General features: G+C 42.1%; 1 protein-coding gene and 1 long non-coding RNA gene across 2 annotated transcripts in view; one reads left to right on the top strand and one right to left on the bottom strand.

Annotated features, from left to right (window-relative positions):
- The window catches only part of LRFN2 (leucine rich repeat and fibronectin type III domain containing 2), a 330,651-nt gene extending 318,842 nt beyond the window's left edge, over positions 1-11,809 (bottom strand). The window contains exon 1 of the mRNA XM_020804327.3: positions 10,875-11,809. The gene's annotated coding sequence lies outside the window, so the exon portion shown is untranslated. The remainder of the gene's footprint in view (positions 1-10,874) is intronic.
- On the top strand, positions 11,045-15,154 carry LOC144585827 (uncharacterized). Its single transcript, XR_013540392.1, has 2 exons — positions 11,045-11,173; positions 12,972-15,154. It is a non-coding gene; the product is annotated as an uncharacterized LOC144585827 (long non-coding RNA).
- The last annotated feature ends 357 nt before the right edge of the window (positions 15,155-15,511 follow it).

Below are 15,511 nucleotides of genomic sequence, written 5' to 3'. Positions count from 1 at the left end.
CCAGATTACTTTTGATTTTCTTTTCTCTTACTGTCTTTTCACCTTTAATTGTTTTGTATTTGTTGTTGTTTTTTTATAGTATTTTATCTCTGTTGTAAGCCGCCTAGAGTAGTCCTCCGCGACTAGATAGGCGGGATATAAATAAAATAAATAAAATAAAATAAGGTGGGGTAAATGTTTTACTTATAAACAAACAACTCTGGACTGGACCTATTCATTTGGCATGTTGAGCTCTTCTTTCCATGCAGAGTATTGACAGAAGCTGCGGGATCACCCAGAGAAAACTTAGGAAATCACCCACCCTTATTTTCTTCCCACTTTCCTGAAGGGCCTGATGTAGTGCCATGGCCTTTATAACCCTTTGTACCGATCTTTGAAATCTCTGACATAGACCACGTAATTGTGCTAAAACAATACAAGGAAAATCCACAGCAGCAGCACTGTTAAGCCCTGCAGCCTTTCCTTGCTGTTCACAGATGCCATTTTTAACCCTAATAGAAATGTCTTTTTCGACAATCATGTAAATACCCAGACAAGAGGAAAAACATTCCCTGGTTTGTCTCTGTACCATTTCTTGTCTCCTTTTTTGGATAAACGTTGAGCCAGTGTAAAAAAGAAAAGGTACACCTTACTACAAATTTACTCTCAGTTGACCTCCTCTTTAATCCACCTTTCTTGTCTTGTTAGCTGTAGATGCTGTCATGGACTGGGATGCACCAGTCCAGCTTCTTATCTTGCAGCCAACCAGAATCTAAGCCCTGGGATTTGTTCGCTATTCCAGGACCTGTCTCCTTATCTTACCCAGTTTTAACACAACCCAGTTTAACACATCACAACACCTGCTGGGAGGATTAGAGGTGGGCTCTTTCTAAAATCCTCACCACCCAAATGGCCTTTTTAACACCTTTGTGTTTATCCAGATCACATTATCTTTGCTGTCTCTCCATTCAGAAATCACAGTTGCTGTTATGTCCAGATGAAAAGTGTAATATTTCCAGGTTCAGAATGCTACTTCAGGGATGTGGGTGTTATGTAGTGGCATAACATCCTAAAGATCAGTCATTCAGTGTGTAACTAGATAGCCCAATTATCCCAGCCTGGATCAGTTTAAATCATGTTAAACAGGATCACTTTGAAGTGTGATACATTATTTGGGGCAATCCTTACATCCACGTCTCATGTGACCCTCTTTAACACAATCTACTCCTTCAGCATTTTGCTGCAACCTCCCAGAGTCTGCCACCTGGAAAGACTTCCTCATTCTGCCTTACGGTAGAGCCAGCTGGCAGTAGTTTTGAAAACTACCAAAGACCAGGCCAATTTCAGAACAGAATGCTGTAACATTCAGCATTCTGGACAGGAGGGCCTGGTGTGCTCTGGTCCATGCGGTCACGAAGAGTCAGACACGACTGAACGACTAAACAATAACAACAAGCATTCTGCAGACAGTTAAAGATACCGTTGTTTCTTTACATAAATACTTAGAGATACCATTCCATCATAAATGCTTGTTCCCTGTAAGTCTCAAAATTTTGCTGAAATATAGACATGGAGATTTGCTGTTACATCAGTCCCCAAATCATACATTAGGAACCCGTGAGAGTCAGATCGATATCCTTGGTGAAAAGCTAGACGGTCAACAATAAATGTCAGGGATATTCCATCTAAAAACAATGTTGCATAGTGGGGACATTTCACCTGAACATTAGAAAAAAATGCTGATTTTAGGCAGCTGGCAGTGGAAGGATGATTTGATAATTTAGAGGATGATCCAATGGACATATTGCTCACTGTTTAGTTTCCCCTGTTTTCTGATGACCACATGTACTTTAAATAAAAGTAATCCAACCCACCTTCTTTACAACCTGTTCCTCGCCTTTCTAGCACAGCACTATAGCTGCAGTTTATTTCGAGCAGTTGGGAGCACTCCTGATTATTCTGTTCTGTAGCCCATGAGAATGGTTAATTCACACCTAAGTAGAGTTGTAGGCAGTGTTCTCTGAGGTGACATATCCTGTGGGTTGTGACATTAAAAGGGAGGACAGAAAAACCTCATTCTCTATATTCTTCTTCTGCTTCTTCTTCAAAAATTCTCTAACTGATGCAGTGTATTAGAAATATCTTTTGGTACAATATGTACAATATATAACCATGCTCTGTTGATACATTGGATAGGCATCCTTTAATCTTGAAAGACTATGGTAACGTGCGCTCTACGGAGGACTTGGAACAGCATCTAATGTGGCTGAGAAGGCCAATTCGAGAGTGACAGTCCCTTCCACACTGAAGACAAATACAATCTGTCCCCTGTCCACCTCCCTGATTCTGCTGGTTTCAGGACTGCCTCTTTGCCTCGGCCTGCTGGACAAGGGTCTCTTTAAACTGGGAGAGGTTGAATGCTGAGATGTCAGGGTTTCCCATCTGTTGAGGTCCATTCCTAAGGCCTTCAGATCCTGCTTGCAGATATCCTTGTATTGCAGTTGTCGTCTCCCTCTGGGGTGATTTCCCTGCACTAATTCTCCATACAGGAGGCCTTTTGGAATCCAACCATCAACCATTCTCTCAACATGCCTGAGCCAACGTAGACGTTGCTGTTTCAGTAATGAATACATGCTAAAAATTCCAGCTCGTTCTAGGACTACTCTATTTGGAACGTTGTCTTGCCAGGTGATACCAAAAATGTGTCGGAGTCAACACATGTGGAAGGTGTTCAGCTTCCTCTCCTGCCATGCACAAAGGGTCCAAGACTCAATGCAGTACAGGAGTGTGTTTGGTACAGTGGGGTCTCGACTTACGAACCTAATCCGTATTGGAAGGCAGTTCTCAGGTCGAAAAGTTCTTAAGTCGAATCTGCATTTCCCATAGGAATGCATTGAAAACCATTTAATCCGTATCTGCTCTTTTCATCCATAGAAACTAATGGGAAGCTGCCTTCTGCCACTAGAGGGGTATATTTTTTTCTTTTTTCCTTTTAACCTAAGATGACTTAGCTTTAAAAAAAAGCAAAAAAAGAGTTCGTAACTCGAATCTAAGTTCGTAAGTCGAGTCCATATATTCCTATGAGAGCGGTTTGTAAGTCGAAACGTTCGTATGTCGAGCCGTTCGTAAGTCGAGACCCCACTGTATATGTCATCAGCTTCTTATTGAGCCATACTCTCTTTGTGGGCCTAGAGAACATGGTAGCTGCTGTACAACTACATTGCTGTAGCACTATATTACTTACTTTATCTAACAACAGAAAAGGGGAGAGTTCGCCACAGCCCATGGAAGGATGTGCATGTCAAAAAACATAGAGTAAGGACCTAAAAAATCAAAAGAAGGAGATATTGGAGTGATCCAAAGAGCTGTCTGGATCTTTCTCAAGGGAGAAGGAATGTCACCTATGTGAATGGAAGGATCACCCAAATGCAAGATAAAATATATAGGTCCAATGATAAGAACCTTTTAAATGGGTACCAGAGTGCTCCAAGTTACCCTGTCTGGCCACACCCTTAGCGCCAGACAAAAGAAAGGTCTGGAAAAGGTCAGGTTTAGAGACAAGCATTTAGTCTCCTCTTTGGTTGCATTGCTTTTGAAAGAACAGGGTCGTTGCTTGGGATCAGTCCTTGATTTTTACTGCATTTCAAAGCAGTATTGGCATAAATAGTAGTTACAGATTTACTTCAGTGGACCATATGGGAACTTTCTTGAGTTGGTCTCATTTAGTAGCAGTTATCATGTCTTGATGGCATCACATTTAGATTACAGCAAGCCACTCTGCCTAGGACTATCCTTGAAGAGTATCCAAATGCTTCATCTGCTGAAAAATATGCAGCTACTAGGCTGTTAATTGGTACACAATTTCCAGATTACAGACTAAATCCATTGTTAGCCTGTTTCCCCTTCTCTCTCCTCTCTACCACGTGCAAACTCTGGTGTTGCCTTGTACCTTGTTTTGGTGCCTTTCTTAGTTCACAGAGGCAAAATTCTGAACTGCACTGAAGGGATATGATATAACACTGCCCCCACACAAAATATGTTTTGCCAATACCTAAAGATCTGAACAAGCTACCAATTCAAGGCTCAGTTCAAGGTGTTTGGCTTTAATAGCTTTGGGTCCAAGGGTTTGTAAGTCTTGTTATAAAGCCGTCTAGCTAATCAAATCGACAGGAGAAAATCTACCTCCATTTTAAACAAAAAAAACAAAAACCAAAAACCAAAAACCAAAAAACAAACAAACAAACAAACAAACAAACAAACAAACAAACAAACAAACAAACAAATAAATAAATAAATAAATAAATAAATAAATAAATAAATAAATAAATAAATAAATAAATAAAGGCATGGATAAGCAGCATGATCCAACAACCACTGTGCTGGCAGAACCTTCTGCTCAGAAGATGTTCAGTAGTATACTGGCCAATAAGCTCAAGAATCACTAATGTTTTTAAAAGGCATTTGCAAAGGAAAATACTCTGTTTTAAGAGGAGGAAGAAACATAGACCCTATGGCTGTCAATTTTTTTTCCAATCAGAAATAAAAAATGTCAGTATACAGACGGAAGGGAAGACAGGGGACAATCAGACAGGCAAACAAGAGTCTGAATGATTCCAAAACTTCTTCTGGGGGCGGGGAGAACAAGAAACGGAGTGGGAGAGGAAGAAGAAATCATACCTGACGAATTTAACATCTTCATCATCCCTACATGGCATGTTTTCCATTTCCCATACAACATCTTTCCAGACTGTTTGGCAGCATGTTTACATCTGCTTGTGTCATGCAGGCCACTGGCGGCCTGCCAAGGGGAAGGTAATTCAGGTTATTACAATCAGAAAAACCAATGGTAGCCCTCCCATTCCAATCTGGAGATAGGGTGGGATCAGAAGCAACATCTGGGAGTAGGCTGAGTGCTCTTGTATTGTGGCAAATGGGATTTGCCTATTCAGTTTTATTTTTCATTCCTTCTGCACAATTAAAATGCTGCTCCCCATGGCTTAAAGCGACTGCAATAAATAATGTGGATGAAAATTATTAAAAGCATATACAGCTTACGTCATCATGTGTATTATATCTTCCATTACAACATAATAATAAGGGAGTCCAGGGCCATAGGGATATTTTATTTTATTATAGATCACTCAACACTAGGAGCCTAGCTTATCTCTAGGAGCTTGGTATCTAATGAGTTAACTCTGGGAGCCTAGTGAATATGTTTTTTCCAGAGCAGCACTTTACAAAGCTCTTTTTGGACTATTATTTGCCAACTTCACCAGCCAGCCAAGCCAAAAAAAGGTTATGGGATTTGTAGTTCAAAAGTTAACTGTTTCAAACTCTTGTCATGTTTCCAGTGTTACTAACAATGTGTATGTGTTGTAATTCTCTATGTAGCTATTTTGTGCGGTAGCATTCTTTCCTGTTTCTCACTATGGCCTTCTCTGTTCCTCTTACAGTTTCAGATCCTTTCCATCTCTTCTGTCTTGGAGCTCTACTCATTCCGGACATCCTTCCTTAGGCACTTTTGTCTACCTTTAACTCACTTGAGCAGCTCATTCAAGAACAGCCTAAGATCTTTGGATGCAAAGCATAATAGCCAATGGCTGCCTGTGTCCACTCTTCTAACTGGCAGTTCTGTGACATTACAGCAAAGCCAAACACTGCTAGAAGCTTTCTCACTATCACCACAGAACCCAGAGTGTATTGTAATGTAGGGAATCAGTGCTAACATTGCCCACAGACACTGGAGCTCACTATCAATCAGCAGAAATCTAGTTATTCCCAAATTCTTTCAACATTTTTGGTAATGTTCATCTACACCAAACTGACCCCATACCAGTTCCATATATTCACTGAGAATTGTTTATGTATCCTCATATGAATGATAAAAATATAGAATAGCTTGTCATTTATATATTTTATTTATTTATTTATTAGAGTTCTATCCCACCCATCTAGACCAAACTCTGGGTGGTTTACAAATTTAAAAAACAAAAAACCAATATTATAAATCCAAGAAGGCAAAAGTGTAAGAAATTAAGATACAGCGGGAGGGAAAGCCTGCCTAAATAGCCTGGTCTTAAGTTTGTTCCGAAAACACCCAGGGAGGGAGCCAGTCAGATCTCCACTGGCAAGTTGCTCCAAAGGTGAGGGGCCACTGCCGAGAAGACCCGGTTCCTCATTCTTTCCTTCCGGACCTCCCTCGGCGTTAGGCACCTCAGCCGTCCAGCCCATCTGGAATGAGTGACTCTGGCAGAATTTAATGCATGACCTTATCTTCAAAAGCTCTGTGCACCCTATTTAGCAACCTTTATTAGGTATGTCATCTATTCTTCTCACACTCTACTATGATTAATACGATCTAAATGTGCAATATATAGTTTTATTTTAGTTTAGCAACAGAGGAAAAGAGTAACACTTTCCTTAAATGCATCTTTACATGATTGGGCTCTCCCATCACACTTCTCCTTATTAATGTTTACCATGTTCTATTATTATCATCAGGAGACTTTAACAAATTGACATACTTTTTAATAAGCCCTTGGAGTTTGATAATATAAACAGGCTTTCATAATCTGAGTTCCCAATAGTCTCTTAGGCACTGGGAAAAATGGATCATTTGTAAGTGTCAGAAAAGAGTTAGCCTCTGCCCATTATTTATGTATACAGTTTATTATCTCCTAACCCAGTCTGTTTCAGAGAGTGCCACCAGAAGCAAATCAGCCAGGATACCATTCCATAGGAGCCATAGTGGCTAAGCAGCCAGGATGCCATTCCATAGGAGCCATAGTGGCTAAGCAGCCATAGTGACAACTTGATCCCATCAAATATCTTAAGCTGCAACACATGCCAGCCTCGTATAACATGTTCAACAGTCAGGGATGATGAGAGTGGTAATCCAGGCCATCGTCCAGGTTGGAGATGAGAGATACTACATGCCCTGTGTTGTGATCCCCAGCAGCTTGAGTTAAAATAATTCCAATGCAAAGTCCAGAAAGATTCTGCCTGGGTTTGATTCCTGAGATGCTGAAGAGCTATCCACTATCACAGCAGGCAATACTTGGCTAGACAGATCCATAACTTGGCAAAGAAAAAGGTGACGGCTTAGATGCTAATGATCACAGTGACACCACTGGTGCCACACTGGTCTTTTCCAACTTCTCTGAGAAATCAGAACAATGTATTTCCTTTGGAACAAAGATAAGGCTGCCATGCAGGTGATTTTGTAGATCTGTGAGAGATCTTGGAGAAACAACCAAAATGCATTCAGGATTGGGATGCTTCAGGTGAGTGCATTTGAATTCTCATCAGTTATATGCACACTGATAATGATCACCACATTAAAGCAGGTCAGAAACGATGTGCAAAGTCCCAGTTATGCACATGTACTATATGCTTAAAAGATGTACAGGAACCTGAAAAGCAGATTCCTCCCTTTAAAACCGCTTTCTCCATCTTCACCAATATTTTGCAGCAATGGTTATGCCATCATAAATTTTATTTATTTATTTAATTAATTTTTGGACTGCTTAATTTAATATAATCTTCAAATAACACGAAGACCTGGATTGCACATATGGAAAATTCAGATACTTTTTCAGGCCTTTGAATAACCAGAGACTGAACAGTGTGAGGTTCCGGCTCTTTCACTGAACCCAATCTATTATTCTGGGTGGGGGGGACATCTGTACAGAAATCAACTGGCTGAATAATAATTTATTCATCTCAGTGTGTGCTACTTTAGAATTTAGAATCTCTGAATTCTGTAGTGCACAATATGTTGCTTGTTAATATGTTTTTACTTGCAATTACGTTGTACCATAGTTTGTGTCATCTTACAGATGTACAACCATCCATTCATTGGAGAAAAAGGAACATTACAGAAATTACAGGAAAGGGGTAGGTATATGGGAAATGTTCAGTCACCAACAATTATGAAATGCTTGCTGCTGTAAATGTATGTCTGCTTGTCTGTGGACAGAGACATGTCTTGAACCAGTAAAGTAGATTTGTCCAAAACATAGTGAATTTTCATATGGTTATTACAATGGTCAGCCAATCAGATCTCACGGGCTTCAAGTGCAGTTGCATTGGTTTGTGTGTGTGTGTGGGGGGGGGGAATCTGGCTTCCTACCTTGTGGTTCAATTTTAATTGGCTGCAAGTATCAACATTTCCTAACTGTAATCAAAGTTACAATAGCAACTTTTTAGCTCAGCACCTCTCTTTATGGGGTTGAATGATTCAAAACATAAGGGCCTTAAAAACACCTGAGTGGAAAATCTTTACCCAGAAGTCTCTTGTTTATGACTTTAGACATTGCAAGCAGGAATTGGTTCCTATCCTTAGAAGTAAAGCTAAGGAAAACAGGAGCAAGGGTGAGCTTTGGCCCAACTTCACTATATTCTGAGGAGAAAAAAAATGTTCAAAGCCATCTGTGGAGAATCTTTCACTCCAGTGAGGGGACCAGAAGCCAAGAAGGAGAGCAATACCTACCTGTACAATCATGTTTGAGAAACAACTGTTTTAACACTCAGCTTCACAGGTGGCTTCCATACGCAGTAGAGCCAGCATTCCTTGCCAAAGAGCAATGCCCCACTCAAAAGAAGAAGAAAAAGAAGCAGTTCTATCCACTCCCTCCCAAAACAGACATGACTGCCACATTTCAGACGTCACAGTAGATGGACAGACGGCTTTCACTAAAGAGACACAGTGAGATGACTTGTAAGGAACTGTCTGAGAGCTGTCAGTTCTTACCCCATGATGCCGAAAAGGGACACAGCAGCTGCCATAGCAATGCTAAGTGAGCTGCTCCTGTTTTCACAAGAGTGGGAGGCCAAAGTAAGTGGATTATATTCTGCATGTGATGCTAAATAAGTATTATCAAATGGGAATGACACAGGACAAGAAGCAGGCAGGAGGAGGGCAAAAAGCACCAGAAAAGAGTTAAAGCCCTTGCTGCCTTGTAGGGCTGGGAACTCTAGATGTGAAATGGACTGGCTACAAGGATTTCAATGTGCCTTAGAACATTAATCACCCTGAAAGAAAAACTGGATTCTACTATTGCTTTATTTCATCACAGTCATGTTGCAGTGAAGATAATCTCAAAATCCATATGTAAAAGATGCAGATTCCAAAAAGCTATAAGAACAGGGTTTCATTCGTTTTCCCTCCCTACTGCAATATCTCTCCTTTAGCAGATCATTAATTCTAAGGAGGTCTGCAGCTGTCTTTGCTTTGCTCTGTTTTGACAGGAGTGTGCAAATAATCTAGACCGGGCATGTGTCAATACACAGCTAATTGCCAGCTAAGTGTAGGAAGACTAGCAAAAAGGGGGTGGGGGACATGGGAATAAAATGACCAGCCATCCTATGTATAGATAACAACAAGATGTCTCCCATCCATACAACAATTTCCACGACCCATTGCCTATTGACATCTTGAGTACCATAGTTTCTCCATGCTGTTGACTCTACATGTCCTTGAAATGGGTATAAGTGGTACTGCAAACACTTGTTTGACTTTCCAGGGATTGATGCAGATGCTATACCAGTGTTGACCTGGTTGACCAGTTTATCCTGTGCCTGTTTACCCAATCAATGCATTTTTTTAAAAATGCTGGTCTGGTTACAATGCTCATCTTTTCTTGCCTTCCTGCTGTTTCTCAGTAAAAAGTTGCTCGTATTCAGCAGCATAAAAACTCCTCTAATTTCTTTTTAACATTTCCAGCAACTGGAAATTTCCGCAAAGACATGCCTCATACTCAATATATACACATAAATATCCTTAGTTTGTGTTAGTCTAGGCTCAAGTATACATTATGTGGAGCGGCTGTCCACTTCCACAGGGCCATGAGGTTGGGAGAAGTCATCAATCTGCATCCATCACCATGCACCTCCAAAAAAATTTTCTTTTCTCTGAGTGACCCCTTGATCACAACTGATCTTTTCCTTTCATCTCTCTCTCTCTCTCTTTGTTTGTTTTTGTTGCAAAACTCCAGTTAGTTTATATCCTATTTGGGTGCAAGGGCCAAAAAGAACTAGGGAGGACTCATTCTCAGTTGGTTCTACCATGCTACACACAAGCACCACCATCTCCAAAAACAGCTACACAGTTCTTTCAGAGAATTGTAAACATCTGATGACGCGGGAGTGACATGATCACGGCACCCTCCTTCTCGGATGCCCATTCATCACGTAACAATCTCTGACAGTTTTAACTGCCTACTCCCACTGGAATCATTTCATTTCACCACCATGAGGGATTTTTCTGCCTATGGACCACAGGATGCTATTTTCCTTGACCTTCCCTTTTCATCCTATCACCTCTCAATGGCTCCAGTCATGTTATCTTTAACTTCCTTTTTCCCCCTCCCCTACAGCATCTCAAAAGAGCTTCTGTCCTTGAACTCTATATTCTCACAGAGGAGTTCGATCCACATAGCAAAGTTCTTCCTCCTTTCAATCCCTAGGTGGCTTTTACAGATTTCACCTTCCTTCCATTCCTCACAATTCTGACTCTCCCACAGAATGCCGTTCATTCATCCTGCTCCTCCACTCCAGATCTGTATTGATCTCTGATGTGCTCTAGCAGGAATGGTCTCAAATTTCTAGCAGTAGCCAGTTTGGAGGTGGGGAGGGGGCAGAAGAAACAACCCACAACCAGCAACCCACAAACAAATCTGAACTCCTTTTTTCACAGTTAAGAAGAGCAAAGCACACATTTTCAAAAGGGGCTCATCTGCAAGTGTAATCCGGTTTCTCCCTGGCAGAGAGCTAAAGTTATACCTTTTCCCCTTAATGCCCTTCAAAGCCATTTCAAACGCTTTTTCCTGAAATTATAGTCAAGGACTAGATCTTTGCACAGATTGAGAGGTTTTCAGGAAACACCCAGCACTTACCTTTTGTGGAATCACATTTATCCTTGCTTTGAGAATACAGTGTCCGGAGGGGATTGAATCCTTCTTGCTATGCCATTCATCCTTTCTTCTTCTTCCTCCTCCTCCTCTTTCTCCTTTTCTTCAGACGAAGATGCAGCAATAATAATTTTAGAATCCTCGGTCGATCCAGCTATGCAAAAATGAAGAAAGCTTGGCAGATGGAACGTGATTCAGAGAAGTCCAAATGGCTGAATCCTTGAGACTCCTTACCCAGTAATATCCACAGAAGGGAGAGGAAAGGACAAAAACAGAAGACCCGGGTAAGGGTGTACGTGTGTATTACAATAGAGAAAGGAGATGAACTTATTTTTTCCCTCTCTCTTTCCAAGAGACCCTGTTGTCCAAAGGCTAAGCAGCCTGCTGGCGTTTGCAAGGTCTGTTTTCTAAGGCATCCCGGGGTATCACATGGATGTGGCTACGGCAAGTCCCCAAGTTCGCAGAACCCGTGTGTATGTATGTACGTATGTATGTGTGTGTGTGTGAGAGAGAGAGAGAGAAAGAGAGACAGAGAGAGACAGAGACAGAGACGGGGGGGGGGGAGCGAAGGGAATACCCGCTCGTCGCGCGCGCACAGGCACACACATGCACATACGCACCGAGAGAGATGGACGGACAGATGGATGGATGGAGAGAAAAGGAGGAGGAGGACGAGAAGGGGGGAAGCCAGCAGATTGGAGTGATATCATAAAGTGCTCTAGATGGCAGAACCTGCACAGTTTGTAAGACAAGAGGGAAGCTGATGAGGGGAGAAGCCTCCGAAAGACACACACAGAGAGATTTCACCCTCGCTCGGGCATTTCTTGCTACTTCTTCAGATGCCGCTTCACCACAGAGCAAGGGGGCTCTGCGGCAGCCCAAGGAGCCATCGGTCCGCCCCGATCGGGTTTTTCTCTCCCCGCCCGGCTCCGACACCCGAGGGTGCGCAAGACTTTTCCAAAGGAAACGCCGCCGGCAAACCCCCCCCCCACACGCACACATACACAAACACGCGCACACACGCGCGCGCACCGCCCGCGTAAAGCGGATTAAAATCCGACCAGGGTGCGGGGAGAGGTTTAGGACGCGGGCTAGAGAGAGAGGGGTGGGGGTGGGGGTAGGGGAAGAGGGGGGCGGGGTGATCAGCCTTGAGAAGGCTTGGGGGGGCTTGAGTTTTCCCACCCCCTCTCCAGCCCGAAAAAGAAAGCCTCAAACTCCCGGACTCGAACGTGGCGCGGCTCTGCCTGGGCTAAGCCCTTGCGTAAGAAGAGACCTCGCCCCCCATCTCCAGCAAGCTGCAGAGACGTTGCCCCACATGCTTAAATCCTCGGCGCTCTCTGGGAACAGTTTGACAGCAGAAAGCATGTCTGCTCTTGGCACCGGGCGGGGAAGGATCGGGCTTCTTTCTCTCTATCCTTTACTTTTAAAAAATTTTTTAAATACATACATTTTTTTAAAAGGGCAGTTTTTTATTGCTGGTGCTGCTGCAAAGGGTTATTAACGCAGCAGCAACTGTGCCAAAACCTCGGATGTAAAAAAGAGAGAGAGAGAGAGAGAGAGAGAGAGAGAGAACGAGGGAAAAATTGGGAGAGGAGGTTCTATTAATAAATGTAAAAACAGCGTCCCCTCTTCTTACTGTGCTCAATACTGAACAAGCAGCTGCGTTTCTGATCTCGGCAAATTCTGGTAACTTCAGTGGCAAAGATGGGATTCTATTTTCCTTCCGCCCCCTATTTTTTATGCCCTCCCTCCTTTTTTCTTTCTTTTCTTCCCCCTTTTTTTAAATTAGGGAAGGAGGAAAGGTACGTATTTATAATGGAGATGTGTCTGATTTTTTTTTAAATATGATTTTATTAAAGAATACATAAAAACTTTAAAAAACCACACAAAACAACTTTATGACAGATGTTTTTGATTGTATTTGATTTGATTTTTTTAATTATTATTTTTGGTAGTAGGTCCAACCTGAATTAAATGAACCAAAAGCCAAGCTTATGAGGGAGAAAGATACATTTGCTGACTGTTGATGCTCTCTTCCTTTCTCATCAAGAATTCTCTTTTTTCTCTCCTCATCTGGTGCAGTTTTTGCATATGGGCTTTGGGAGATGTGACGACTCATTTACAGGAGAGCAACAATATCATGGAAGAAAGAGGGGAAATGTCCCTCTTGGCATAGGGGAAATCCTAAACTGACAGAGGGGACATTTGCATTGGCAGAATAGCCTACTCTCTGGATTGCTTTTGGTGCTGTTTGTTTGTAGTGGTCACACGTGTTTTGATTTAGAGCCTCCGTACTGGCATATAGATATGGTACATGGATCACTGATGACACAGTTTGGATTGGGGAAAAAAATAAAGACTGTCTCTGCTTGTGTTTCTATTGTGAAGATCCATCTTTCCACTTTAAGAGCTGCCACACACCATTCTGGCCCAGTTGCAGGGCATGGATTCTTTTTGGCACACTTATTGTTTAGTCTGGAGATAACAGCCACCAGCAGCCTCCACCATCATGAGTGCAGATTCCAAGGGAAGAGGGAGAAAAGTGGTGTGGGGGAGAAAACATGGGAAGGGAAGCAGAGACAGGGGAAGGAACAACACAGAACAGCAGGGAGAAAGGAAGAGAGGAGCGACGTAAAAGAATAATAATAATAAATTCACTTCCCCTGACCTTCCAACAAATGATCAGAGGAAGCACTTAAATGACAAATGATCAGGCTACAAGGAGTCGTTTGCTGTTCAGTTGGGAGGATCATGCCAAATGGTACATTGATTCTCCCCCTGACCTCAACTAACCCTTTGTAGCCCTATCTATCTCACATCCAAAATGGCCAGTCTGATCAGTCTCTTAGAGAAATCCATCCCATCTCTTTTTTAGAGCATTTCCACCCTTTTTTAGTGTATCCCCACTCCTTTTTGGCACAGAGGTTGTGCTGCAGGTTTTTTGGCTTGATTTGAACTGCTCCTATTTATCCCATTCTGTAGCCTGTGTGGATGGTTTGTCTGCACCAAAATAGACCTGTGGCATCTGACATATTTGCTGGGATACAGCATTGAAAAGAACAATAGGAGAACCCCATTCTCTATTTTCATCAACTCTACCATTCTAATTTTTTGAAAGTCATCATCATCAACATCATCATCTTAGAACTGCAGAGCTGGAAGGGACCCTATGGATCATCGAGTCTAGCCATTGTCAAGGAGTCACAGTGGGGAATCAAACTCCTGACCTCTGACTCCACTGCCAGAGACCTAAACCACCGAGCTATCCAGCAATACATATTTCCTTTTGATGCAGTGCGATTCTGTATAATTGAGATGCATTGTCATTATTATTATTATTATATAGCAGGTAGATGTATTGCTGTTTAACTGTGTCTAGAAATGGGCATGAACCACTAGTTCAGCAGTTTGTGCCAGTTTGTGAGAGTGTCATTAATCAAAAGGGAGACAAATTAGGATGACCTGTCTGGACCCTTCTCATGAAAGAAGAAACACTGATCAGCATGGATGGAAGGATTGCTCAAGTGAGAGGCAAAACAGATCTCAGTAAACATAAGAACCTTTAAAATGTGATCCAGAACACTCTAACGTCCCCATCTGAACATGCCCTGAGATGTTTCATATTGATACAAGATCTATGTAACATCCGATCGTACCCAGTGATACAGAGATGGGGGCTGGGGGAGATTGTAGAGCTAAATTTTTCTTTGGCTTAGAGGGCCAATACAATATCAAAATGTTCAGATGATCGTTTTCTCATGGTGACTTAGGGGAAAGTTACACTAAGCAAACAGGCCTCACCAGCAGCTGTCACTGCAGCAGATTTGGCAGGCATCGCTGTGTGTCAGTCAAGTGGGCGCACACACACACACACACACACACACACACACACACACACACACACACACACACACACACACACACACACAGAGAGAGAGAGAGAGAGAGAGAGAGAGAGAGAGAGAGAGAGATTCAATCCATGTGATGCAGGTGTATTTGTAGAAACATCTGAATTTTCAGGCACATGGAACTGACCATATGTTCAGCAATTTTAAAAACTTCAGACCTACAGCTAAGAGAACCTGTACTGGACCAGATGTTGTAGAACCCCAACCTTCAGCAGCTCTTGCCAAAATTGCCAATGTTGATGGATGTGTAGTTTATAAATACAGTATCTGGAAGACCACAGTTTCTCAATCCCTCATCTTCACTTACCAATTTTTATTTTAGATATAAAGTGAAAAGTGCATGGGGAATGGAATGAGAACTTACGCACCATACACATTGACTATTCAGAGGCAGGAAAGATTGCAGGTCCTCTTGAATGTACAGTAGTGTTTTTATTCATTCGTTTGTTTGTTTTAATTGTGCAATGTATGAAATAGTCTTTAAAAGCCCTAGATTTTGGCTGTCTAGTTATTTTTCTAAAAAATAAGTTTACTAGTTTCATTTATCTATGCTTTTACTGAAAACAAACTAGCCATTGAGCAGGTGGAATTAGCCTCACTTTGTGAAAACAGCAGAAAATAGTAAGCAAAATATAATGCAAGTTTGCCCTCCCTCCCTCCCTTCTTTCCTTCCTTCCTTCCTTCCACTGTCTGTCTGTCCGTCCGTCCGTCCGT

The sequence above is a fragment of the Pogona vitticeps genome, chromosome 1 (genome assembly GCF_051106095.1).
Source record: "Pogona vitticeps strain Pit_001003342236 chromosome 1, PviZW2.1, whole genome shotgun sequence".
NCBI classification, from domain to species: Eukaryota; Metazoa; Chordata; class Lepidosauria; order Squamata; family Agamidae; genus Pogona; species Pogona vitticeps.
This window is presented reverse-complemented; position numbering and strand designations above follow the sequence as displayed.